General features: G+C 43.0%; 1 protein-coding gene across 6 annotated transcripts in view; it reads left to right on the forward strand.

The window, feature by feature from the left end:
• LYN (LYN proto-oncogene, Src family tyrosine kinase) overlaps positions 1-26357 on the forward strand; it is a 117362-nt gene that overhangs the window by 20937 nt on the left and 70068 nt on the right. Inside the window, exon 1 of one of the 6 annotated variants that reach the window (XM_053558418.1) lies at positions 11653-12016. The exons of 3 other annotated variants lie outside the window; for them this stretch is intronic. The gene's annotated coding sequence lies outside the window, so the exon portion shown is untranslated. Of the gene's footprint in view, positions 1-11652; positions 12021-26357 lie in introns of those variants that run through there. 2 more of the 6 variants (XM_053558417.1, XM_053558416.1) reach the window with 2 other exon arrangements.

A 26357-nucleotide genomic window follows, 5' to 3' on the forward strand; every position in this document is an offset into this window, starting at 1 on the left:
GCCTGTTTGTTCTGTCTCCTTTTTTCCCCTTTTTGCTGGAATTTGTTTATGAACTCCAACACCCACCTCAGGGACTTAGGTGCTCCCCTTCCTCCTGGCCCTGTGGCTCTGGCTGTGTCTTAAAATTGTCTATCTAAATGTAAAGGTCGGAGGACCACTGCAAACATTTCATTATCTTAGCAGCTCCTAAGAGCTTAAACTAAAACTTTAATTTTTACTTTTTTAGAAACTGTAGCAGATCCCAGGAGTAAGGAGGATTATAAAATCACGGGAGGGATTATCACATGCTAGTTGCGGATCCAGTCACACTGGTGCACAGGCAGCCAGATTCCCCCTCCTAAGCCTGAAAGCCATGAATAGTTAGTTATATGTGGTAACAACATCAATTCCCGGACAGCTAAGCAGTTTACATCATTTACACATTCCCATTTAGACATAATTTTCTATATGTTCAGTGTTTCATCCTTGGTCGTTAATTTTATGTATTTTCTTTAGCACTAAGGCTATTAGCTTAAATCTAAAAGAGTGTTTTACTTAACGCTGAAGAGTTCCTGCTTTTAGCTTGTCTTGTGGTAACTTTTACCTTGTCATAGTCGGATTAGGTTTACAGAACCTCAGGTTTTTATAGCCTTCACATCAATGTTTTTTGTTTTGTTTTGCTAAATTAAAAAAAAAATCAATGAAATGCTCTAGTAATGGCCTTAGCTGTCCCTTGTGTGTAGACGGAGATGACTTTCCTGATGACCCTGAGCTCGGAGGCACAGCCCTACTGGGCAGCAGGTAGGAATGTGCGTTCGCTGCTTGGTGGAAGAAATACGAGTCTAGTGCAGAGCAAGTTTAGAGAAGCTGACAGTTGGAAAAACAAAGTTGAAGATAAAAAAGCAAAGACTGGCTAGAATTTAAAGAGCTCTCATTTTACAGATGGGAAACTCATTCATTATCATTATATAAATATTAAGAGTTTATCAGATGCCAAGTTCAGTTCCATGTGCCCTGGGGACATGAACATAAAAAACACAGCTGTGCCCTAATGGCACATGCATTGTTAGTGGGGTGCAAAGACAAAATACTAATAAACACTTTCGGGTTGGACTTAGAGCTCTGAGGAACACTGAGCTGGGTGCTGGGATAGGGGATGTGTACATGTTGGGGGGTGCTGCTTTAAGTATTTTAGTATAGGGAGCTCTTCAAGCTGTGATCTGGAAGACAAGGAAGGAAGAGGGTTCTAGGTGCAGGGAACAGCAAGTACGAAGGTCCTGAGGTAGGAAAGAGCTTGGGTGTCTGCAGGGAGGAAAGGAGCTTTCTGTGGCTGAGGTCAGAGGGTGAGCGAAGTTGCAGAGGACAGCAGGAAGCCTTCTCCAACCTGAAGCCCCAAGATGTAGGTAAAGAACTTAAATCTTACGCTAAATTCTTTTATTTTATTTTATTATTGTTGGGGTTCTGCTAAATTCTTAAGAACGCTGTGGGAGGGGCTTTAATCAATAAAGATTTGCCTGTGTGGAGGTGGATAGACTTGTCAGACAAAGCAAATAAAAATACAGGGTGCAGGTAATGAAAACATTGTAGCATAAGTATGTCTTGTGCAATATTTGAAGCATGTTTACATGATTTGCTGCTTATGTGACATGCTGGTGCACCTGGCATGCTGCAGTTTAGCTGGCAAGTCTAGGGGCAGAGACCTGCGAGTGTTTGGGCAACTGCTTAGGTGACGGTGTCAGGGGTCTGAGGAGATCGGTTTTGTATGTCTGTTGCAATACTATGCTGATGAACTAGATTTGGAAAGTGAGAAAAAAAGGAATCAAAGATGACTTCTTAAAACTTGGCCCCTGGGGCGGCGCCTGTGGCTCAGCGGGTAGGGCGCCGGTCCCATATGCCGGAGGTGGCGGGTTCAAACCCAGCCCCGGCCAAAAAAAAAAAAAAAAAAAAACTTGGCCCCTGGTAGTGCCCTTCATTGAGGAGGAGAAGATGGGTTGTGAGTGCATTGGGATGGGAATAGGTCTTATGACAGGTGGGTGGGGTGGACGGCCAGGTGGAGATGTGGGAGTTGGATTCTGAGTGAGCTTGGAATCATCTGTTCCGCCATCTACCTTTACCCCCCATCACTCAAATGGAAGGAGAGAGAAGCAATTCAGAGCAGTGTGCCTGGGGCACACTACCTTCCATATAAACATGTAGACCCCAGCCAGGCTGTGGTGCAGAGGAGGAATGATGGTAAAAGTCCGTGTACTTTAAAGGAATTGGACTGAGGGGTATTTCAGGGCCCCTGTTTTGCACTGCACCTGTATCTACAAGGCTGTGTTGCCAGGCAAAATGAAACAAAACAGCGCTTGTGACAAAGTGGTAACATGGGCATTCAGGGAAAGAAAATTAATCAGGCTCAAAGGTGTCTTTGACACAATCTTTATAAAATCTAACAGCATGGGTAGACTATACCACCTCTGCACTCCAGTATATTTTGAAATTGTAACCCAAATAAGAAATTCGTTCATGCTGAGGGGAAAAAAAGGTATGTAAACATAGCTATAATATTGAATTTCCTGATTAAAAAGATGTATCTTTTTTAAAAAATGGACTAATGTTATAGTTTCTTTTAAAATGTTCCTTGTGTGAAGAGTTTATTTATCTCCACTCCATTTTTTATATAATTAGAAATCCCATAATTAGATCCGTGTCTGCTGTTATCAGCATTTAACCACTGGAAGAATTGATGTTGCTCCTTGTCTGAAGTTGCAAATATGCGGTATAGTTTGTGGGAGAGTGGTCTTTTGAAGGCACTTTTATTAGACAAGTATTTTGATTACAAAGAGGTTGGCTATAAAATGGTTTCATACCCAGAAAATGTTTTGTAAAAACCAAAAGTGGACACATTACACGATCTTTTTCTTTTTTCCCACCTGCTTCCTTAAAATCTTTCAGCAAAGGATTTTTCCAAATAATCTATGTTAAAGTATAAATAGCTAATAAAGTTTGCTGGGTTGCTTTCTTTCCAAAGGTACTCACATTTTAATAGGGACACAGTGTCGCTTGTGTTACCTGTATTGTTTGCTATAAATGCAAATACCCCTAACCCAGGGGTCTGCCTAATGCAGGGCCCTAGAATATGTGTTTTTAACAAATACCCTGGTCTTGTGAATTGGCAAATCTGGAAAACACTGGGCAAATGTTTGAGCAAAAAGATAAAAGTTGTGATTGTTGAATTTCAACCATGTTAAAGGTATAAGTGGAGGAGACTTTTGAGGGGCTAGTGGATAAATAATTGCACATAAATTCTCTTCTTCCTTTTCTTTTCCTTGCTGAAGGAAGCAGAAAAACATTTTGTTTATCCTTTATTTTATTTTTAGAAATGTGATCTCACTATGTTGCTCAGGCTGGCCTTGAACTCCCGGGCTCAAGCAATCCTCCCACCTCAGCCTCCCAAGTAGCTGGGACTACAGGGGCAAGCCACTGCACCAGACTTTAATTGCTTTATTAATTAAATAACTCAGCCAAGTGCAGTGAGTGCATCTAATGGTGCATGGCAGTGTCTTGGGTGCTGAAGATGGTAAGGGGACAAAGCTAGGAAATGAGCAATGGATGTGAACGTGGAAGACAGATGAGCAGTTCTGTCTGGGGGCTCGGGACAGTCCTCTGAGACGTGTGGTCTGCCGGAAGGGGTCATCTGACACTGCTCACTTGGTGGGGGCTCTGGGCAGCGAGTAGGTACAAGGGCAGCAGGAGGTGTTAAAGGCTTGGGGGTGCTGTGTGTCGGAATGGTGGCCGTGAGCTGCCAGGAGACAGGCTACGGTGGAGAAGTGACTTGCAGAGAGGAAACTGGGGAGAGATAGAAGGGTGGTTGTGTGGGAAAGATAATTGAATGGCAGCATGCAGAGTGGAGAATGGGGGTGAGTGGGGAGTTGGTGGTGGTGGGGTGGTATGAAAGAGAGAGAGAGAGAAACTACAAATGGTAACAAGAGAGGAAACGAGGACAGGAGGCCAGGTCAGAGAGCTTTATTACAGCCCCGTGAGGTCCAGGAGGGTGCTGAGGGAGGCACAGGGTGGATGAGGGGACTGGGGTGCTGGGGCTAATTCTGAGGGAATGGGGACACTGTGTCCTGAGGATGCCAGCCCTGCTGCTGTCCTCAAGTGTTTCGTATTTGACATGAAATATGCTGAGGCAACCCCGATACTTCAGGGTGCAGATGCTCCCCTGAGGTGACAGGGAAAGAAGAAAAGAATGTTCTTATTTGCTCCTGTGAGAAGTGTTTGGCCAGAGCTCAGAGGTGCCTGGCAGGGAGTCAGGCTGCTGTGATGAGCTCCTCCACACGCTGTCCACAACCTTTCTCTGAGACCTCCATGTCCAGCAATTTTGGTGGAAATCCAGACCACAGGATCACCACGTTGGTTACGCTCTTTGTACGTCCTTTCCGCCCATGTCTGTCTCTCTCCGCAAACACTATTTTCAAACCATAGCCAGTAGATTGACTTACTTGATAGGTAAAATCCAAAGGCCTAGGAAGCTGCAATTCCCTTCACTCTCCTTCCCCTTCTGTTGATTTTGTTTGTAACACCAGAGCCAAGTTTCAAACAAAGGTAGAAAATGAACAATGCTGGTGCATTTATTTCAAATGGGATTCAGCGTCAGCTCAACTTGAAATGGGTCTGAGCCTCTGCCTGTGTGCCTGGGGTTTCACCTGCTTTGAATTCGGATAATTTAATAGTGTCCAATTAGCCTGGGAGAGGATAAATGGTTTTGCTAATTAGATGCAGAAGTTACATTTTATAATGCTTATCATATTAACCATGGGTTAGTAACTACGGCTGCACTCTATGTGAAGGCCTTATCTATTATCTGTTCTTCCTTTTGAAAATCCATCTTCTTATTTCAGTTTCCATCACGCTGGGTGGCAGCTGCCCAATTCTGTGGCTTCTATAGCTGGAAGCTGCCTGCCTTCTGGGTTGCAGCTCTTTGGGCTCTTTGCCTGATGTTTTGTGAACGTGCCCACTGTGATTCCAGATAATCGTGAAGCCTCCCTATTCAGGCTTAATTATATTAGCTATAGTTTGTTTAAATATATTTATTAAATTCAACTTTTTTGGAAATAGATATTTCTGCTAAATTATAACCAAACAATAAAGAAATGTTTGAGGTTCTGGATCTTTAAGTTTTAAAATCGTAAAGGCTGTGAATTCTGTTTTTAATCACTTCATCATGTCCATGTGTCTGGCCATATTGTGTGTAAAATAAGGAGGATGGTCAGATCATCGTGGATTTTGGATTTAGCAGGCATTAGGATCCCCTGGAGGGTTTGCTCAAACTCATATTCCCCTCCCCTCCCCAACTGTCCCCAGAGTCTGATTCTGCAGATCTGGGCTGGGGCCTGAGAATTTGTATTGCTCACATGTTATCAAGAGATGCTGATGTTGCTGTGTGTCTGGATGACCTTTTAAAGTCTTCTCCAGCTCCAAATTTCACTTTACCTCCTCAAACCTCAATTTTCTCATCTGTTAAATGGGGATAATAATAGTATCTGTACAGCTGTTGTTAGCATTGGATGAAATAAGCCATATAAGTACCAGGCACATAGTGTTAAATGTTAGCTTTTATCAACTTCTGTCAGGACAATGTTTGAATTGGAAAACGAGTTCAGCATGGATTAGAGATGATTACCTAATCATGTGCTAGGCTTTTCAAATACTATTCACTTTGAATATCAAATTAGAAAAAGAGTTCCTTTTTAATCAAATCCATTAAAACTTACTTTAATAATAATTAAATCCTTCCTACTTAAAAAGACTATGAAGCAACACTGAAAGAAAAAGAAAGAAACTTTTGAAGATAAAATAGAACAGAGAGTATGATCTTCGAAAAGTAAAAAGAATGGACATTCCATGAGCATCACAATCTCTAAAATATGAGTATTTTTATTTATTTATTTATTTATTTTTAGACAGAGTCTCTCACTCTCTTGCCCGGGCTAGAGTGTCATGGGTTCAGCCTAGCTCACAGCAACCTCAAACTCCTGGGTTCAAGTGATCCTTCTGCCTCAGCCTGAGTAGCTGGGACTGCAGGCACCTGCTACAACACCCTGCTGGTTTTTCTATTTTTACTAGAGATGGCGTTTCATTCTTGTTCAAGGTAAACTCACTCCTGACACTCCTGACTTCAAGTGGTCTGTCTGCCTTGGCGTCCCAGAGTGCAGGATTATAGGGGTGAGCCACCATGCCTGGTCAGTATTTTTTTATTTTAATACCTTTGAACTCAGTTAATGGCATCTTAATATTTTAAAGAGTAGCTATTCTTCTTCTTTTTCTTTGTGAGACAGAGTCTCACTCTGTTGCCCTGGGTAGAGTGCCATGGCATCATAGCTCACAGCAACCTCATATTCTTGGACTTGAGAAATCCTCTTGCTTCAGCATTCCAAGTAGTTAGGACTACAGGTGCTCACCACTATGCCTGGCTAGTTTTTCTATTTTTAATAGAGCTGGGGGTCTCACACTTGCTCAGGCTGGTATTGAACTCCTGAGCTCAAGCAATCCACCTGCTTGGTCTTCCAGAGTGCTGTGATTACAGGCATGAGTCACCACACTGGGCCCTTTTTCTTCTATTTTATTTTATTTTTTATTTTTATTTTTTGTTTTGAGACAGAGCCTCAAGCTGTCACCCTGGGTAGAGAGCTGTGGCATCACAGCTCACAGCAACCTCCCAACTCCTGGGCTCAAGCAACTCTCCTGCCTCTGCCTCCACCTGTGGCTGGGACTACAGGCGCCTGCCACAATGCCCGGCTATTTTTTGGTTGCAGCCGTCATTGTTGTTTGGCGGGCCTGGGCTGGATTTGAACCCGCAGCTCAGGTGTATGTGGCTGGTGCCTTAGCCACTTGAGCCACAGGCGCCGAGCCTTTTTCTTCTATTTTTTAAAATAGCATGATGGTATCAGATTGGTGGTATCTTAGGTTTAGTATATATAGCATGTTGAGTAAATCAATTTGGTAATTCCACTTTATGGTAAATTATCTCCTGTGATACTTCCGTTTGTTAACTAAGTCTTCAGAAAAAAAAATTGAGTTGATTATTGGCTAAGAAACTAGTTTCTTATTGATTTTAAAGAAGATACTTATGTGTTTTGAAGGGAGAATTGAAGAGTAATATTAAATGCGTTTTGTATTAATATGCTCTTAATGTTCACAAATTAGAACTGACGAGACTGTTTCCCACTGTATACTGTCAAATAGTCCTGCTTTCTAACTTGAAAGTGGTGCTTCTGAGGCAAACCCTTCTACGTCTCCTGGACTTTGCCATGTTACCTTGGGTGATTTAGAAACATGGTGCTGCTATAGATCACAGTGGCAGTGAACTTCACATCTGCGGGCCATGATGCAGCCTGTTACTCCGGGACAGTTGCTCTAAGTGGGTGTCCTGTCATTGATGATGATTCCTATGCCAGATGGGAAGGAAGCTATCAATCCCTCATCATATACTGACTGCCACTCCCTCCACCCCTGGGAGCAGAGCCCAAGCTGACCTCTGTCTGTCTGCGTCCCACAGTAACATTGCTCTTCCCACCAAACAGAATACTTACATGCCACCGTAGGCTCTGTGTGTGCGTGTCCTATCAGACAGAAAAATTTAACATCAAATTTCTGTTTATTTGGGGTGATGACTGAGGTCAGAGGGAATTATTACAGTAGAACCTCTGTAAGTTGACCACCCAAGGGACTGTAACAAACTGGTCAACACTTGGTAGTGATCAGCATAAGGGACCAGGCCTGCTGTACTGATGTGACACGTCTGTGCTATGACAGTGAGGTTAAGTTAGGGAGGTGGTTAATGTAGTGAGATGTTCAGCTATGGGGATTCTACTGTGTATTTTGACACTGCTTTTTGAAAAGTTTTTTTTTTTTGGAGACAGAGTCTCACTTTGTCGCCCTCGGTAGGGTGCCATGGCATCATAGCTCACAGCAACCTCAAACTCTTGGGCTCAAGCAATTCTCTTGCCTCAGCCTCCCAAGTAGCTGGGACTACAGGCGCCCACCACAACACCTGGCTATTTTTTTTTTTTTTTTTTTAGAGAGGAGGTCTCGCTTTGGTTCAGGCTGGTCTCGAACCTATGAGCTCAAGCAATCCACCTGCTTTGGCCTCCTAAGTGCTAGGATTACAGGCATAAGCCACAGCGCCCAGCCTTTGAATAGTTTTTATATCCTGGTTACACTAAAAGCATTTCATATAACTTATGGTGCACAGGGAGTGGGGAGGGGAGGATAGCGTAGTTTTTTTTTTTGTAGAGACAGAGTCTCACTATACTGCCCTCGGGTAGAGTGCCGTGGCGTCACACGGCTCACAGCAACCTCTAACTCCTGCGCTTACGTGATTCTCTTGCCTCGGCCTCCCGAGCAGCTGGGACTACAGGCGCCCGCCACAACGCCCAGCTATTTTTTTGTTGCAGTTTGGCCGGGGCTGGGTTTGAACCCGCCACCCTCGGCATATGGGGCCGGTGCCCTACTCACTGAGCCACAGGCGCCGCCCTAGGATAGCGTAGTGATGAGTAGCAGGCTAGCAGGGAGGAAAGAAAAAGAGGTCTCTAAATAGGCCCTTGCTGGCTGTCCTCCCTCAGCAGGGATCACAGCACACCCAGCTTCAACATCTTATGACATGCTCAAGACATGAAGGTGATCCCAGGTCCAGAGGGTCACAGAATTAGAGCTAGAAGAGATGAGTATTTTGTTTGACTCAGAAAAAGTTAAGGAATATGTTAGGGATACTCAGTGGCTATAACAGAGTCCCCCCCGCCCCCAAATTTCCTGATTTGAACCCCACGTTTGGCAAACACAACTGCATACATGAGACCAATTTAAACTCATGATATGTTGTATCCGTAGAAGTTCTTTGGGTTTCTTTTTTTTTTTTTTTTATTAAATCATAGCTGTGTACATTAATGTGATCATGGGGCACCATATACTAGTTTAATAGACCGTTTGACACATTTCCATCACACTGGTTAACATAGCCTTCCTGGCATTTTCCTAGTTATTGTGCTAAGACATTTACTTTCCACATTTACTAAGTTTCACATATACCCTAGTAAGATGCACCGCAGGTGTAATCCCACCAATCCCCCTCCCTCTGCCCACCTCCCCCCTCCCGTTCTTTGGGTTTCTATGGAAACCTCCTCTTGCTTGCTTAAGCAAAAATGGGGAATTTATTTGAAGGAAGCTGAGGTCTTACACAAAATTGCACGAAACTGAAGGAGGGGCTGAGCAAGCAAGTCTGGGATGAGAAAGACCCAGGGTGGTCTGGGCTGGCGGCAGCTCGTGAGTCTCCCAGTGACGCTGTATCAGCTCAGGCTGTCTCTGCTGTCTGTCTGGTCCCAGTGGGACACTCTGCATGGTTGTTTCTTTCCATGGAGGCCCCAAAGGAAGCTCACACAGACCCTTGGACCAGCCACCCCTTCCCTTCTCTCCCGTTACCCTGCTTTTGTACTCTTTATCGCACCTATCAGCATGGAGAAGTCTGAAGGTATCCTTCCCCTGCTGACATTTAAAACTACCAATGCTCGGGCTTAAGCTCCAGAAGACTCCAATTTAAGTGGTGTGGGTGGAGTGGGGCATGTGCATTTTTCTTTCTTTTTTTTTTTTTTAGATACTTTAGAAACTTTATTAAAGGACAAAGGGCATCAGCTCCCTACCATGGGGGAGACAAATGATAAATAAGGGCTAAAAGTAAGAAGCATGGCAGGTGCTGGAGCTGGGTGCCTCATGATTGAGAGCCCTGAGGGGCAGCAGAACCAACCAGGAGAAAACACAGGGGATCCTGCTATTCAAGTAATGGAGCACAGGACTGGTGCAGACCCAGGTGGGTCCCTGGGGAGGGGCTTGCTGGTTTAAAAGATACACTCATCATCAAGGCAAGCCTGGTGGAAGCCGGGGATGGTGGTTAGATGCGCTTTGAGGCTCTGCCTCAGGGCCAGGGATTGAGGGGCCAGACTCTGGGGCCTGCCTGGTCTGCTGTGAGCCTCGGAGACTGGCGTGAGCGGACAGGGGTCTGGCACAGAGTGGGATGTGTATTTTTCTTGAAAGCTCCCTGCTCTAGTGTGCAGCCAGGGTTAGGAATCATTGCCTCGAGCCCAGGAGTTTGAGGCTACAGTGAGCCATAATGGGGTTGCTACACTCCAGCCTAATGGGTGACAGAGCAAGGCTCTGTCTCAGGGAAAAAAAAAATCATTACGGGTGGCGCCCGTAGCTCAGTGGGTAGGGGCCGGGCACATACACCCAGGCTAGCTGGTTCGAACCCGGCCCTGGCCAGCTAAAACAACGATGTAACTGCAACAACAACAACAAAAATAGCCAGGCATTGTGGTGGGCACCTGTAGTCCCAGCTACTTGGGAGACTGAGGCAAGAGAATTGCTTAAGCCCAAGAGTTTGAGGTTGCTGTGAGCTGTGATGCCACAGCACTCTACCCAGGGTGAGAGCTTGAAACTCTGTCTCAAAATAAATAAATAAATAAATAAATCATTGCTCTCTGCATTGACAGGAGAAATACAAAATGTGGTGCTCTAACCAGTGCAGCTAAAAGTGTGTTTAAGTAAGGATGACAGCTCTAGAAGGGATTGTTAAAGAATAATAAGGCATTTGCAGGTCACCACACAAATGTGATACTGAGCAGAGCCTCCCAGACTGAGCCAGGGGTTCTGGGGGTGCTACCTCAGTTGATCCTAATGATGGCCGTGTGGGGCAGGTGGCAATACCCTCATTTTCCAAATGAGTCAACTGAGGCTGAGGGATTGACTGGCAGCTCAGGATTCAGACTCAGCCTACGCCCGAGTTCTTTGGCAAACAGACCACTGGGCCAGCCAACTGCAGGACCCTAACTGACACCTCTACCGGGTGCCCACCAAGGGCTGTGCAGGGGCTGTGGTGAGGCTCCCCCCGCCCCATGGAGGTCACACCGGGGAAGTGGACTTCAGCAGCAAGAATGACGTCAGTTAGACGTTCTTGTTCTTGACAGGAAGTACCGTTGAATGCATTGGGGTTTGTTACCAAGGGAGAATGCAGAAATAATGGGAGGGAAAGAGGATCTCAATTATTGCAAGAAAAGCAGAACTTGCTCTGCCTTCAGGGCTAATTAGGGGCAAAATATGAAGCATGTAAGTGTGTGAGAATCTGAAATTAATAGTAATTTCTTTAAAAGAGGTGAAAAAAGAGAGGAGATGGGGAGTGAAAGTGTGTTTGTCTTTTTAGGAAATTTTTATATATATAAAAAAGTTCTATACAGAGCTAACTTTCTTAGATAGATATCTATCTATCCAAGTTCACTTTAATTGAACAAATTCTACATATATTACATATATATTAGCATTTGTACTTTTGGAGCGTGGGGGAGAAGTATGAGGGACATGAACGCTCTTGGTAATACAGTCCTCTTCATACAAATAATGTAGTAGAATAGGTTTTACTGGGGGTCTGGAAACCCCCCTTCTGCCAGGGTGATTTGGAAATGGGCTGATTTTTAACATGAAGGGGTGGGATAGACCTCAGGCCACTGTGGCTTCTTGAAGAAAGAATCTCTAATCCTTTTGGGTTTAACCATTAGGCAAATTTCGCTTCCTGGTTGCAGAAAGAGAAAACACACCCATAGAAAGAAAAACCCAGGCCCTTGGAACAAGAAACTTCCTCCTCCTGGGGCTGCTTAAAAACCAAATCTTCCTCCCAGGAGGCCAAGTCCCCTTCCTCCTCAGCAGGAGGCTGGCCGGGGAGGCAGGGCACTGGGGACTGGCCCGGTGACTTAACACAGGCTGGCCTGCCGGGGCATGAGTCCTGGGGACTGGCTCTTCAGGCCAAGAAGCCGCGCAGAGGCAACTTTGTAATTAATTCTGCGTCCACCTGGGGAAGTGAACAGTGTTACCTCTTCTTCAGCTCAACATGCCTTGAGGCTGAAAAATAGAAGTCTTCATTTTCTACTTACTTGGGTGACAAAATCTGAGGAAAAAAGTCACTGCTAATTGAAAGAGAAATACCTGCCAGGACAACGTACTTTCCTGCCGTGTATGTGAGTGTGGGTTGTCACTACAGCAAAACGACTTAGCAGATTAATTGAGGGGAGGCCCCTGTGGGCTGGGGAAAGATCTCAAATTTGGAGCACTTATATTTCAGTAAAGTGGAAAGAGGGCAAGGAGCTGGGGGCGCGTTAAAACTGAGCTGGGGCGCTGTGGAAACTCCTGAGCAGAATCCACCCTCATAAAGGATCCACACTCACAACAATTCTTGTTTAACAATTTTGTTAGTGCAGAAGGTCCCAGGAGCCTTTCTTCACGGAAGTATGGTAATGCCACTATCATCGGGCTTTCCTTGTTTTGAAGGACAGGGAAGGAAAATGGGAAATAGCACATTGTTTGCTTGCTTCGGGAGAAGCTTTTAACTCGCGCTATTTCACTTAATCCTCCCAGAAACCAGGAAGGAGGAGGATTATCTACATTTAACAGAAGAGGAAAATGAAGTTTAATTAAGTAAATTGCTGATCTTTATGTGGCTGTTGATAAGTAGATCACCCGGGCTGGAGCCATTTCCCCATTCTAAGGCCCTTTACTGCTTTATGTCAGGAAAATTAGTTTCTTACAGGAAGAGATTTTCAGTTCAAATTCTTGACTGATCCTAGATTTTCAGTTAATGGGGGTCCTTTTGCTTGTTTTTATGGTCTATAGATCTGAAATGAAAACAATTTGAGGAATTCGCATTTATTAATCACCTATTGTAAACCAAATAGATTGTGGCTAAGAAAAAAAAGTTGTTACTCACAGAATGGCTGTTGACCACAAAATACAGGCCCTAGGATTTGTAAGTTCACTTTAATTGAACAAATGGTGTTCAGTTGCTGAGTTGGAAACTGGGTGGTTGCCGTGGTGGTGGAGGTGGGTGGTCTAGAGAGAGGAATGATAGACAGTATCTGCCCTTGAAGAGTCCCCAGGCTCTTACACATTACAGGTGATAGAAAGTTAAAATCAAATCCAATATACCAGTCATTTGTACCTAGGGTAGCCTCTTGGATTGTCCCACAACAGGGAAAAAAGCAACATCTATAGATGGTGTTTCTGTTGTTCCTTGGCACTTGAGCCGGCCTGTTTCCTCATATAGTAGGGTCACAAATAGCATCCCGTTGGGGTTGTGGTAGAATAAAAAGGAATTCAAGATAGCCAGGCAGACACCACGCACTTGCTGAACTCCTGTTACTCATGAGGTCATGCGGGAGCATCATTTGAGCCAAGAGTATGAGTCCTGCCTGTCAACAAAGTGAGAATCCATCTCAAAAAAAAAAAATCCAAGATAGATAAATGTACAGAAAATTCTTCTTCCTCAAGGAACAGCACACTCATGAGCTTAGAGCAGCGATTCTCAACCTGTGGGTCGTGACCCACAGGAACTATATTAAAGGGTTGCAGCATTAGGAAGGTTGAGAACCACCAGCTTAGAGTAAAGTGTGATGGTTAAAAGCCAGGCAAGGATTGAAACCTGGGACAAAATTTTAAACACATAAGAAATAAGGCAGAATGTGGACTGGAAACCATTCTTTGGACCCAGCTTGAAGCCAAAGCGGCAGTGACTTACCAAGTGGCGCCTCTGTACAGCGTCAGGATACTAGAAGTGGACTAGAACGCCCTTTTAAATTCATTCTAGGAGTTAAAAGAAAACCCCAGGTCATGACTGAATCCAAAGTTATTTTCTTAAAAATGAAGATGGCCAAGATGTGCCATAAGTTTGAGGAGCTGTGTGCTGAGGCATACCAGGGTCCCGCAGTGAAGTCATAGGGATGCCGCAGGGTATTTCAAACGTTCAAGAAAAACGTAATGAGGACTGGGCGCGGTGGCTCATGCCTGTAAGTCCTAGCACTCTGGGAGGCCAAGATGGGTGGATTGCCTGAGTTCACAGGGAGGCCGAGATGGGTGGATTGCCTGAGCTCACAGGGAGGCCGAGATGGGTGGATTGCCTGAGCTCACAGGGAGGCCGAGATGGGTGGATTGCCTGAGCTCACAGGTTCCTGAGCAAGAGCAAGACCCTGTCTCTAAAAACAGCCAGGCTTTGTGGCAGGCACTTGTAGTCCCAGCTACTCAGAGGCTGAGGCAAGAGAACCGCTGAAGCCCAAAAGTTTGATGTTGCTGTGAGCTGTTACGCCACGGCACTCTACCGAGGTTGACAAGTGAGACTCTGTCTCAAAAAAGAAAAAGAAAAAAATAAAAATGTAATGACATGTGTCAAACACCATGAAAGCTCCCGCCTCATGTGGCCCACGGGCCGCAGTTTGAGGACCCCTGGAAGACTATCAAAGCTTTAACATAAAACTCAGATGCCTGCCCCACTTTCCTGAAGGCACCTCCCGCCCCCAGATTTACCCACCAGATAAACCACGTTCTTACCCTGAATTCCAGTGTCTCTGGAGTAGTGATTGGATGGCCCCAGATACATCACGCACCAACAGTTTATCCTGTTTTATTGAGGTACTGAACTGTTGATTGAAAGTGTAGGATCGCTCATTGCTGATAAAGTTCGTTGACTATGCACATACATACATTTAAGCTCAGGCCACATTATCAGACGTACTTTGCCTTGCTGCTTTTATGAGTCTAATGTACTTGTCCATTTGATCTGTCATAGATAGTTATGGGCATATTGATAAGAATAATGACTGTGTGATAAATAATGACTGTGTGTAACAAAAAACATTAATAGATTTCTCAGCTCTAACTTTTCATGAGCTGAGGTTGTAGAAGTTTGAGAATTAACAGGCAGATTTAATGAAATTCTGTTGCATTTTAAATCATAATTATTAAGACAGATTAGTTAAGAGTCTGCCCTTGATAAATGTGAAAACTCCTGGGTAGAAAGAAACAGCCCCTTACATGGATATGTGCACATTTTCTCAGCAGAAATATTTTCAAGCAATAGTCTTTGCAAAATTGAGGATCCATTTTCTGAAATATGGTTTCAAAAGTATATGGGCAGGCCAAGGCAGGCAGATTGCTTGAGCTCACAAGTTTGAGACCAGCCTGAGCAAAAAGCGAGACCCCCCACCCCCCGTCTCTACTAAAATAGAAAAACTGAGGCAAGAGGATTACATGAGCTCAAGAGTTGGAGGTTGCTGTGAGCCACGATGACACCACGGCACTATACCCAGGGCGACAGCTTGAGACTCTGTCTCAAAAAACCCAAAAAACAAAAAGTATACGGGCAGATGTCTATCCTGTCATAGTAGACTTTAGTTTTTAGAGCAGTTTTAGTTTACAGATAAATTGAGCAGACACAGCCCTCACTGCCCTTCAACTCTTCTACCAACCAGGTTCATTCTCCTTTTATTAACACCCTACTCGAGTGTGCCCATTTGTTATAGTTGATGAGTCAAGTCGATACATTTTATTTTATTATTTTTTGGAGACAGAGTCTCACTATGTCACCCTCGGTAGGATGCCGTGGCATCACAGCTCACAGGAACCTCAAACCCTTGGGCTTAGGCGATTCTCTTGCCTCAGCCTCCCGAGTAGCTGGGACTACAGGCGCCCGCCACAATGCCCGGCTATTTTTTGTTGTTGTTGTAGTTGTCATTGTTTAACAGGCCCGGGCTGGGTTTGAACCCTCCAGCCTTGGGAGAGTTCAACCTATGGTATGTGGCCGACACCATAACCACTGTGCTACGGGTGCCGAACCGACGTCGATACGTTATTAACTAAAATCCCTGGTTTTCGTTAGGTTCACTCTTTGTCTTGTAATTCCATCGATTTTGACAAATGTGTAATCGCACTTATCCACCATGACAGTACACACGTGTCGTACAGAACACTTTCCCTGCCCCCAGATCCCCCGTGCTCCTCCTGTTCATCCCTCCCCTAAACTCCCGGCAGCCACCGAGCTTTTCCTGTCTCTATAGCTGTACCTTTTCCAGGATGTCGTGTAGTTGGGGTCATCAGTAGGCAGCCTTTTCAGACTCGCTGCGTTCACTTAGTAATAGACCTTGACGTTTTCTCCATGTCTTTTTATGGCTGGATAGCTCATTTCTGTTTAGTACTGAAAAATATCCCATTGTGTGGATATAACATATTTTATGTATCCATTCACCTACTGAAAGACATCTTGGTAGGCTCCAAGTTTGGGTAATAAGGAGTAAAGCTGCTGTAAACATCTTTGTGGCTATGTGATGAAAACCAAGGAGCATGGTTTTCAGACCATAGGTGAGAGAATTGTTTAGTTTGTTACTGCAGATCTGTCTTCCAAAGCTGCTAGACTGTCTTACATTTCCTCAGCAGGCAACGGAGTTCCTCGCCAGCATTTGGGATTGTTGGTGTTTTGGATTTTTGCTGTTCTGTTAGGAGTGTAATGTTATATCTCGTTGTTTTAATTTGTAATTTCCTGATGAGATAGGATGTGGAGCATCTTTTCGTGGGCTTATTGCCATCTGTATATCTTCTTGTGTAAGGTGTCTGTTTATATCTTTTGCCCATTTAAAAAACTGGGTTATTGGGCGGTGCCTGTGGCTCAAAGGGGTAGGACGCCGGCCCCATATGCCAGAGGTGGTGGGTTCAAACTCAGCCCTGGCCAAAAACTGCAAAAAAAAAAAAAAAAACTGGGTTATTTTCTTATTATTGATTTTTAAGTGTTCTTTCTTATTGGGGCAACCAGTCCTTTATTAGATATGTATTTTGTGAAGATTTTGTTTTCGTTTTTGGCTTATCTTTTCACTTTCTTAAGCATCTTGCAGAGCAGAAGTTTTTTTTTTCTCCCCTCACAGATGGACTTCCCTCACCAACTCCAAAGTCACCTGGCCTTTTTCCTGGGTTGTCCTCTAGCAGTTGTATAGTTTAGTGTATTGCGCACCTAGGTCAATGATCCATTTCGAGTTCATTTTTTTTTAAGGTGTAAGATCTGGGTCTAGATTTATTATTTGTTTTTTCCAGGTTCGGTTGTTCCAGTATCATTTATTGAAAAGACTGTACTTTCTACATTGAATTGCCTTCGCTGTTTTGTCAAAAATCAGTTGACTATATTTGTATGATTCTATTTCTGGGCTCTCTTTTGTAGGTATAGAATATGTATGTCTTTTTCTTACTTTCAGTGAAAATAAAATCTGTTAGTAACCAGTTTTGGTTTGATTTCATTGGCCCTTAGTTTGCTCATGTGAGGGACTGGTAAGCAGAATAAATCACTCTTGCTGTTTCTTCTAGCCTCGTCCCATGAGACTACTCTATATTTAAGTATATAGTCAAGGTAATGCTTTGCTCATAAGAAGTGTTCAGGTCTATTGCAACAGGCACCAAGACTATGCATATGTGTTTGTGTCTGTCACAGGCAGAGTGGCAGACATCTATTTAGAGAAGATTTCTGGGTATGGCTCTTTACATTTTTTTTTTTTTTTTTGAGACAGAGTCTCACTATGTCACCCTGGGTAGAGTGACGTGGTGTTCCAGCTCACAGCAACCTCAATGTCTTGGGCTTCAGTGATTCTCTTGCCTCAGCCTCCCAAGTAGCTGGAACTACAGGCGCCCGCCACAATGCCCAGCTATTTTTTGGTTGCAGTTGTCATTATTGTTTGACAGGCCCAGCTGTGCTGGATTTGAACCTGCCAGCTCTGGTATATGTGGCTGGCGCTCTAGCTGCAGAGCTGCAGGCACCGAGCCATGGCTCTTTAAATTTTATAATGGGATATTAAACCTAACAAAAAAGCATATTGATCTGTCCCAATTTATAATAGAAAATATCAATACTTTAGTTAATACTAGCCATGAAACATCAGATTTCCTGCCAGACAGCTTTCATCAGGGAATATTTGGCACTATGTGGAGACAGTTTTTGGTTGTCACACTGGTGGTAGGGAAGGGTAGAGGGGTGTTACTGGCGTCTAGTAGGTAGAGGCCAAGGCTGCTGCCAGACATCCTGCAATTCACAGTCTCCCACAGCAAATAATTTTCAGATGTCAGTTGTACTGAGATTGAGAAATCTTGTTGCAGAGGAGATATATTTATATTCAGGGACATGTTTTCCTCTTTGCTTTGGCCTCTAGATAACTTAGACTTTTGTAGATTTGCCATCTACATCTAGCAATTGTGCAGAAACTTATGGTGTGGCATAACATTCCGTTCTTGAGCTTAGATTCACTTTTACCTGATTTCATAATAGTTTCTATTATGTTGCATGCGTTTATGTAAACTGGTTTAATTCTTAAAGAGGGGCATAAATACATAATTATGTATGTTTCTAAATACAGGTGGCTAGATAGTAAATTATGAAAACAAAGTTGACGTTGAATAATGCTTCTGGATTGGTCGTACGTGCGTAATTCAGTCCCCTTTGAATTTCCTCTTCTGGTCTTTTAAATGCCCTATTTCCTTATCATGCATAAGTTTCCATGAGCTCATCTTGTTTTCATAGTGTTCCCTTTTATTATTAAGAGAAACAAAACCAAAAAAACCCCACTTGTTTCAACAATCCACTGTTGTCTTCCTCTGTGTGAAATTGCTCAACTAAGTTATGCAAATGAAGTTGAGCCACTTAGTGGAGGCTTTTTACTGCAGGTTGGTCTAAGAGACTGTGCCAGGACAGAGCCAGGACATGCTCATTGGCAGCTGCAAACTGGCCTGTGAGGTTCAAGCTCTGGCCTCTGTTCTGTCTTTCTCCTTCCTGTGCTGGCTTCACTCCAGCCCCAGCAGCTCCTTCTGATTGTGGGACCTTAGTATGGCCTGGTTCTTCTACCTCACTGCCCGGGCACCTTCTGGACACCCAGCTGTGCCCTCACCACCTCTGCAGAGCACACTCAGGTTCAGCTTCTAGATGTCAAGAAATTTTCCTAAGGCTAGTAAAAATCTTCATGAACTGCATTTCATTTCCCTTTAAATTCTTTTTTCTTTCTTTCTTTTTTTTTGAGACAGAGTCTCATGAGTGCTGTTGCATCACAGCTCACAGCAACCTCAAACTCTTGGGCTTAAGCTCTTCTCTTGCCTCAGCCTCCCCAGTAGCTGGGACTACAGGCACCCACCACAACACCCTGCTATTTTTAGAGACGAGGTCTCACTCTGACTCAGGCTGGTCTCAAACTCATGAGCTCAGGCAATCCCACCCCCCACTGCACCTCAGCCTCCTAGAGTGCTAGGATGACAGGTGTGAGCCACCATGCCTGGCCCATTTCCCTTTAAATTCTTAGCAAAAAGTATGGGTTCAGCTGCATCCTTTCCAAGTTTTTCATTTCTACAGATGATCGGAGTTTGAAGGACCTCTGGCCGTGGGTTCAGACTGTTTTCTTAAAGTGTTTTAAAAATGTTTTTTATTTTTGTATGTTAAATAACACTTGTATAAATTACATCTTCTATATAATAAAAATATATTGTGTACTTGTGTGTATAGTATACAGGGAGTCCATAAAGTTTGTGTGTAATTTAAAATAGCATGAAATTTAAAACTTTGAACAGTTATATTCAATGTTACATAAAATTAACGTGTATAAGTTATACATCCACGCTGTATATATTGTGCTACATACTCATATGTACAACTAGTGTGTGTATTATAGGGATAAGAATACATTGTATAGTTATATACACAAAATACGCAGAATGGAAAACTTTTTTAAATTTTAGAAAAAGATGAACTGAGCATGAGACCCAAGGACCTTCAAACTGAGATACACATCTATACACACACACACACACACACACACACACACGCACACACATATATGATGGGAAAATTGAAAAATTTGGAAAAGCAAAACCAAAAATACCTGACTCTCATTACTTACAGAGGAGTACTATGACATTTTAGCATATTTCTTCCTAGACTTTTTTCCGTTCATTCATACCTTTTCCCCTTACAAAAAAAATGGCATCATGCTATATGTAATGTTTTTACCTTCTTTTCACTTAAATATATTGTAGATATCTTTTATATTAATAAATACAGATGCACAATATTTTAATGGCACCATAATATTCTTTTACATTGAGGTATCATATTATAGATCAGTGTTCCAAAAGCTGATTACCCAAAGGCCAGTTTGATGATTTATCAAATGTTCTGATTTTGCCAGAAGACCTTTTTTTCTTTATTAAATCAGAACTGTGTACATTGATGCATTTATGGGGTACAGTGTAGTGATTTGATATACAATGTGAAATGCTTACTTTTTTTTTTTTTATTGAGACAGAGTCTCACTTTGTTACCCTGGTAGATTGTCGTGGCATCACAGCTCACAGCAACCTCTAATCCTTGGGCTCAAGTGATTCTCTTGCCTCAGCCTCTAAAGTAGCTGGGAGTACAGGCACCCACCACAACACCTGGATATTTTTAGAGACGAGGTCTCACTCTGACTCAGGCTGGTCTTGAACCTGTGAGCTCAGGCAATCCACCTGCCTCTGCCTCCCAGAGTGTTAGGATTACAGGCATGAGCCACCATGCTTGGCCCAACTTTATTTTTATTTTATTTTATTTATTTATTTATTTATTTTGAGACAGAGTCTCAAGCTGTCTCCCTGAGTAGAGTGCCATGGCATCATCATTGCTCACAGCAACCTCCAACTCTTGGGCTCATATGATCGCTTGCCTCAGTTTTTCTATTTTTAGTAGTGATGGGGGTCTCACTCTTCTTCAGGCTGGTCTTGAACTCGTGAGCTCAGGCAATCCACTCACCTTGGGTTTCCAGAGTGCTAGGATGATAGGCGTGAGCCACTGCGCCCAGCCTCAGAAACTTTTTTTTAAATTACTTGAATATTATTTTTTATAGGCGTGAGCCACTGTGCCCCAGCCCCAGAAACTTTTTTAAATTACTTGAATATTATTTCTATCTGTAAAAAATATTTTTTAAACTTTTTCATAGCCAATAGCTTTTACCGATTCATAACAGATGGACATATTTTCAGGGTACATGTAATAATTTAGTACATTCATATAATTTGGAAAGATCAAATCAGTGTAATTAGGATATCCATTACCTTAAATATTTGTCTTTTCTTTATGCTAGAAACATTTAAATTACTCTCTTCTAGCTATTTTGAAATATACAACAGATGATTGTAACCTTACTGCTCTAACACTAAGTCTTATTTCCTCTGTCTAACAGCACATTTGTACCCATTAATAAACCTCTCTTTATCTCCCTCCTCCCCCCTCCTCTTCCCAGTCTTTGAAAACACCAATCTGCTTTCTGTCTTCATGAGATCTTTTTTTAGCTCCCACAAATGGGTGAGAACATGCAATAATTGTCTTTCTGTACTTGGCTTATTTCACTTAACATAATGACCTCCAATTCTATCCACGTTGCTGCAAATTACAATAGTTCATTCTTTTTCAAGGCAGAATAATATTTCACTAGAATATATGCCCATTTTCTTTATCCATTCATTCACTGCTGGGTACTTGGGTCATTTCCAAATTGTAGCTATTGTAAATAATGCTGCAATAAACCTGAGGGTACAGATATCTCTTTGAAATATTGTTGTTCCCTTTCTCTAGGGTATACACCCAATAGTGGAATTGCTGAATTATATGATATCGTTAGTTTTTTCAGGATCCTCCATATGGTTTTTCATAATGGCCATACTAATGCATTTTAATGTTCCTCTGCTATTTCTTCAAATAGCACGCCAACATGGATGTTTATGCAATTAAGAATGCAAAATTTTAATTAAAATTTAATTTTGATTTTAAAATTTAAATATAAATTTAGAAGCATCAGAAAGAGGTTGAAAATGACCAAAACCGTCCCTACACCTTAAACTTCAATTTCTTTTTTTTTTTATTATTATAAAGTGTGACACACACCAAGGCCCCACCCCCCTTAAATTTCAATTTCTAAAAAGAAAAAATTAGGATAATTTGGCAGCTGTTTGCAGAACTGTCTGGCCCACAAGAACAGAACCATTCTGAGATGAGGAAGAAATGTGAGGCTGTGCAGAGGGAGACCAGAAAGAGGCAGGAGACTTGAACTTCAAATACGATAAAAACATGACATGATATTCATTAGTTAAAAATCCTAAACATGTAAGGATGGGTGACGTAAGAAATGAATTGGGAACCTAGAAAAACAACTGTATCTCAGACAACACCTAAGCTACCTGTTATTATGAATTAAGGTCAGGATAGTCCTAAGAGGACTCAGCAAATGCTTAGCTTTTAAAAAGAGAGCGTTCCTTAAAAGGAAATCTTTAAAATCTTTTAAAGGAATTAGATTTGATAAGAGTGATTATATTCTTAAGATATAAAAATGATTCCAACTAAGACAAACTGTTATAAACTGTCAAACACTATCTCATCTAATATGAAATTACATGAACCTCACCAATAGTTAAAAGATATAAATTTTGGTGAGTTTATTACCTTGTGAGATGAAAACCCTCACAATACTGGTCTTTGGTGAAATCAGTTTTGAGAGCTGATTTGCATTTATTTAATCAATGACCTATTATTTGGCAAACAAGTATATTTCTGTATGGTATTTCCAACAGTCCCATAACATGCCCTTTTACACAGAGCTTCTTATAACTCCTGATATTTCCTTAGAAATAATTCCTGGAAGTGGTGGTATTGGGTTAAAAAGTGCATGCATTCCAAAGGACTCATTATCAAGTTAAAGATTATATCTTTTATCCTTCTGTGCCAAGCCCAACGATTTCATTTGATGGTGAGAAAACTAGAGTCTGGAAAAGAAAGTGATCTGCCTGTGACTATAGGACTGTCCAGTTCTTATCAAATATAACTGTAGGACTCCACAGCCAGACTTCCTGAGTCTCACATCCTCTCCTGTGTAACCATCCCCTGGGCCTTCTGGCCACAGCCCCTTGACCCTTCAGCCTCTCTGCTCCAGACACCAAGTTCCAGGTCTTTGACCCTCACGTACCTCTTTAACTGTCTTGCAATTCGTTTCTGGACCCATTCTAGTAAGTATGGTGATTAAAGCTGTACCCAGTGCTGTATTAAGTTCCGGCAAACAAAGTTAATGGGCTGTTTGGATGCATCATAATTTCAGAATGTCTCAGAATTGGGTGAGCTTTATAAGTTTCTGCCACACATTCGTACAGGACCCCTGGGTCTCCCTGTGGCTATGGTTATTATGTGTGAAAGTGGCTCCAAAGCAGTTTAAAGATATCAGCAAACATAAATAAAATAATTTGGAACACAAAGACATAAATACAATACACTGGAAACCTATCTGTTTCTATTGGTCAGTTTTTTTGTTTTTTTTTTTTTGGCCAGGGCTGGGTTTGAACCCACCACCTCTGGCATATGGGACCGGCGCCCTACTCCTTGAGCCACAGGCACCGCCCTGGTCAGTTTTTTTTTAATTTAAAAAATAAGTAAAAATAAAGAGGAGACCAGCCATATTGCACTACATCTCCTTGGGAGGGGCATTTTAAAAATATTTTCCCCACCCCTTGGGGCATTTTTGATTAATTTTTATCGATAAAATTCATATACCATAAAACTGACCCTCCTAAAGTATCCAATTTAGAAGGTCTTAGTATTTTCTCAACATCATATACCACCAGCACTAATTGCAGAAGCCAGTCCGTTTTACATGTAGCAGGCTTGCCAAATGCATGCACTGCAATACAGCTGTCTGCAAACAATAACACAAAAAGCCTTCAGATTTTGTGACCACTCTTTCCTCAGCCTGCTGAATAGTAGCCGTAGGGAGAATATCTGCAGTTTGCCACCAGGGTTTAGTCTGTCTGCCACCGTGACTCAGTTTCTTCAAGATGAGAGCTCAGTCCCTCCCGCTGCCTCTACTCCCCTGCTCCTTTCCTGGACGGTGTCAAGGTGGGCTCAGGGTGCCTCTGTGCCGCTGGGAGGAGGAGCTACGGGCTCTGTCCGGGTTCTCCGGGCTGGGCTGGACCACTGACCGGCCTGCCGAGATTTGACTGGGTGTTACTGATTTGGGGAGTGTTATCTGGACACACACAGCAAGGCGTACGGACACAGAAAACTTCCGGATCTTCTAAAAGCCATGACAGGCCGAGTGAGGGGACCCCCAGGAGAGCCTCCAGCTCTTTCATCGTGACACCTGCTGCCCTCCCTGCTTCATCCTGTGTGAGATGTGAAAGGAGGAGAGACGTGGGCGCCTCTTCCAGACCCGGAGAAATCCCAACCGTGGGGAGGAACAGGACCCTGCAACTCGCGATATTCTAAAGCCACTTTCCATCTCACCTCCCTTTCCCGGCTGACCCTTAATAGAGTGGCTGGGGCTGGCAGGTGCCTAGGACACAGGTTGTATTCCAGGCTTCACTCTCTCCTTCAGACTTCTCTCTCACTTCTTATAAATTAATAAGTGCTTCTTCTAAATCATATCCTCCTCCCTTCTACGGGTAACCCAATGGCTCCAGCGTAGTCACTCACTGGAGGTGCTACTCAGACCGTAGAAGCAGGTCTGCAACCTGAGGGATCATGAGATGCCAGAACAACATGGCCTTACCTGCCCCCAGCACTGTTCCTGTCCTGCACAGCATTTAAGCTGCAGGGAGGGCCTTCTGTTGCAGGCCGGTCCAACAGAGAAAGCCAGTGCTGAAGCCAGGACACCCTGGGTCACCAGCTCACCAAGTATGTCAACTCTGGGTTTCTGGGAGATTTTATAAAGGAAAATTGTCAGAGAGTGTTGGAAAATGATTACCATGGTACGTAAAGAGAAAAATCTTAGTTGCTTAAGTAAAGCAAGTCTGGCTCCATCCTTTTCAGTTTTACCTCTTTCAAAAGGGATTTAGGGAAATGGACAAAAGAAGACCCTGCGTAAGTTAGGAATTAATGGATCTGGTGGTGGAGCTCAGTCCCGGTGCCCCATTCTGTTCTGCTATCCTGAGGCTACTGTCCAGGCTCTTCTGACTCCATGACTTTGACAGGTGGTTTAGAGAAAGCATTGCAGCTCCTTCAAAGACTTTGTTTCTTTAACACGAATCCCATTTCTGAAAGTAAAGTAAGAAGGAAAGCAATCGAAGGTCAGGCGCCTGTGTTGGCAGGAAGAATAAATCCCCAAAGTTACAGAGCTGACGCTGGAGAGCGCGTGAGAGCCGGAGGGCGTGCTTTTAGGGATGGATTCCTCTAAGCATTGCTCCAACCAGACTTGAAACTAATTTGAAGCTCAAAATCACTTTGGTTTGAGATCAAGGCACCACCCATTGGCTTCTTTTCCCCCTGTCTTTTCTTTCTAAACTAATCTAGAAAACTCCCTCCACAGAGAGGCAGCAGGGACTTGGGTGGGTTGAGAAGTGCGGCTTTTGGGGAAGAAGAAACTCTAGTTTCTATAGCACCGTGGGCCACTATGGTTAACAAAGAGGTATTGTTTATTCACTGGAAGAGTGAATATTGCGTGTTCCCAACACAAAGAAATGCTAATTGTGTGAGGTGAAGGGTGTGCTAAAGACCCTGATTTGATTATTACACACTGTATACAGGTATCAAAATATCACACTACACCCCATAAATATGTAAAATGTATGTGCCAATTAAAAGGAATAAAAAGCAAGTTCCAGTTTTAGCTGAGACCTTTGATTACCTGGCACAGGTTCATCTCCGGGCTTTACTTTCCTTGCCGGTGAAATGCTGGGCACAAAGGAGGAGCTTAACCTGTTTGTCCTTTTTCTGTACCCTGGGCTTTTGGCGCTGACCCGAGTTGATACTTGGGGTCACTCTGATTGCTTTAGATGACATTGCAAAGTCAGGCCATGGACCCAGGAATTGGGTTCAGTAATCTAACTACATAGTCTTGTCTCCAAAATATTTTGCAAATCGTGGTGTTGTCATTACGAATTTTTAACAGAAAATTCTATATTGAATCTTGCACCTTACACATGGATTTTAGAACCTAACCAACAAGGTGGTTGGTGTCCTTCCAGACTTTTTCTGTGTACATTAAATATTTTTGTAGAGAGATATATATATGGATATATGAGTGTGTATACATAATTTTTTCAATTAGCATTTTTTTTTTTATAGAGACACAGTCTTAACTCTGTTGCCCAGTCTGAAACTCCTAAGCTCAAGCAAACCTCCCACCTCCGACACCCAAATAGCTGGAGGTACAGGTTTGAGCCACTGTGCCTGGCTAAATTCAGCAATTTTTGATTATCAAGAATGTCCAAATACACGAATTTTCCTTTTTAGCTCCTTCATAATGCATCCCTTTTAATGGGCTCTCCTTTACTGGTAGACACCTGAATTATCTCTGTTTATTATATAAATAATGATGGTGGGCCATCGTTCTTGTGCAATGTATGCAATGTATCTAAAGAACAGATCCCCTGAAGCAGGATCCCAGTACACTGTTGCTTCTTTGTCAAGCAGGTGAAGAACAGCAAATCACTGCCTGGACTAGCTGAGGCAGCAGGCATGAGCCACCTCAAATGGATCTTTGTTCCAATGAAATAAAGAT

The sequence above is a fragment of the Nycticebus coucang genome, chromosome 13, assembly GCF_027406575.1.
Source record: "Nycticebus coucang isolate mNycCou1 chromosome 13, mNycCou1.pri, whole genome shotgun sequence".
Classification (NCBI taxonomy): domain Eukaryota; kingdom Metazoa; phylum Chordata; class Mammalia; order Primates; family Lorisidae; genus Nycticebus; species Nycticebus coucang.